The sequence below is a fragment of the Populus euphratica genome, unplaced genomic scaffold (genome assembly GCF_000495115.2).
Source record: "Populus euphratica unplaced genomic scaffold, PopEup_1.0 scaffold513.1, whole genome shotgun sequence".
NCBI classification, from domain to species: domain Eukaryota; kingdom Viridiplantae; phylum Streptophyta; class Magnoliopsida; order Malpighiales; family Salicaceae; genus Populus; species Populus euphratica.
Genome location: NW_011500389.1, coordinates 106280 through 108480, shown reverse-complemented (window position 1 = coordinate 108480; position 2201 = coordinate 106280).

The following is a 2201-nucleotide window of genomic DNA, read 5'->3' as shown; positions in this document are numbered from 1 at the left end:
TGCTGGATTCCTTGCAATATGCAAGGCACTTTGATTATCACAATACAAAAGAAGATTCTTTTGTTTGTGCCCGAGCTCCTCCATAAGTTTCTTCATCCATATTGCTTCTTTACAAGCTTGTGTAGCTGTCATATACTCAGCTTCTGTTATGGATGACGCTACAATAGTCTGTAGTTTAGAGACCCAGCTCACAGCTCCTTCTGCAATTATGAACACATAGCCTGTAGTGGATTTTCTTTTTTCAAGGTCACCAGCAAAATATGAGTCAACAAAACCTCTGACAGTAAATTCTGATCCTCCATAACATAATGCGGTATCTGAGGAACCCTTGATGTATCTCAAGATCCTCTTAATAGTATTCCAATGCTCTTTACCAGGATTTGCCATGTATTGACTCGCAGCTCCCACTGCTTGTGCAATGTCTGCTCTTGTACATATCATGACAAACATTAAACTTCCCACTGCTATTGCATACGGTACTCGAGACATCTCCATCCTCTCTGCTTCATTGCTAGGAAGTGGGGTGGAAATTGGCTTACAATCTTGCATGTTAAAGCATCGCAAGATCTTCTTCAAATAATTCTTTTGAGAAAGCCAAATCTTCTTCTTACTTCTGTCTCGGTAAATTTGCATCCCTAGAATCTTGTTTGCTGGTCCCAAGTCCTTCATATCAAACTCCCTAGCCAATTGTGCCTTTAATTCTTGGACTCGACCTTTATTGGGGTCTATCACCAATATGTCATCCACGTACAACAACAAAATGATGACATCATCTTCCTTAAACCTCTTGTAATACGTACAATGATCTGAACTGAGTCTATTGTACCCAAGGCTAATTATAAAGGAATCAAATCTCTTATACCAACACCTTGACGCCTGTTTGAGACCGTATAGAGATTTGTTCAACTTGCAAACCAAGTTCTCCTTGCCTGTTTCAGCAAAACCCTCTAGTTGGAGCATATAAATTTCTTCTCCAAGTTCTCCATAAAGAAATGCAGTTTTCACATCTAACTGCTTTAAGTGAAGATCAAATATAGCACACATTGCCAAGACTACTCTGATTGTAGTAAGTTATACCACCAGAGAGCATATCTCATTGAAGTCTATTCTTTCTTTTTGAGCATATCCTTTCACTACCAATCTTGAACGATACCGCTCCACTTGATCATTGCCATCACGCTTTATCTTGTAAACCCATTTATTTCCAATGGCCTTTCTTCCTTATGGTAGTGGAACAAGATCCCAAGTATTATTCTTGTGTAGAGCTTCAATCTCCTCTTGCATTGCTGTCATCCACACAGATACATCTATGCTTTTGATAGCCTCATGAAAAGTTAATGGCTCTCCATCCTCTGTTCGAAGATAGTATGCAATGTTACTCTCAGTAACATATTCTAAGTGCCAGATCGATGGTCTTCTTTCACGAGTCAACCGCCAAACTTCAAGAGTTTTAAACTCTATTTGTTCTTGCTCTTCATTATTTGATGCAGCTTGAGAAGAAGTATTATTCTGAGTATTTTCCATCTAGACTGCTATAGTCTCCTTTAAAATGCTATTATGTTCCTCCATTTGCATTTTACCTTTTGCAAATCTGACATCTCTGTTGATGACTACCTTGTGGGCAGTGGGATCTCACAAGCGATACCCCTTCACTCCATCAACATATCCCAAGAATACATATTTTCTGGATTTTGAATCCAGTTTGCTAACTTCTTGTATATTGTACATCACGTACACAGGACTTTTAAATATATGCAATCGAGAATAATCAGCTGGTTTTCCAGTCCACATCTCCATCGGTGTCTTCAGCTCAATTGCAGTTGATGGATATCGATTTATCACATAACAGACGGTATTAACTGCTTCTGCCCAGAATGACTTTCCTAGACCTGCAGCCTTCAACATTGCTCTTGTTCTTTCTAACAAAGTTCTGTTCATCCGCTTTACCACTCCATTTTGTTGTGGAGTGTATGCCGTTGTGAACTGCCTTTTGATACCTTCATGTTGACTGAAGTTATCAAATTCATCACTAGTATATTCTTCTCTATTGTCAGTCCTCAAACACTTGATCTTCTTTTCAGATTCAAGTTCCACCCGCGCTTTGAAAGTTTTAAAGACTACAAGCACATCTGCCTTCCTTCTAATTGGATACACCTAACATCTCCTGGAGAATTCATCTATGAATGCTACAAAGTATCTTG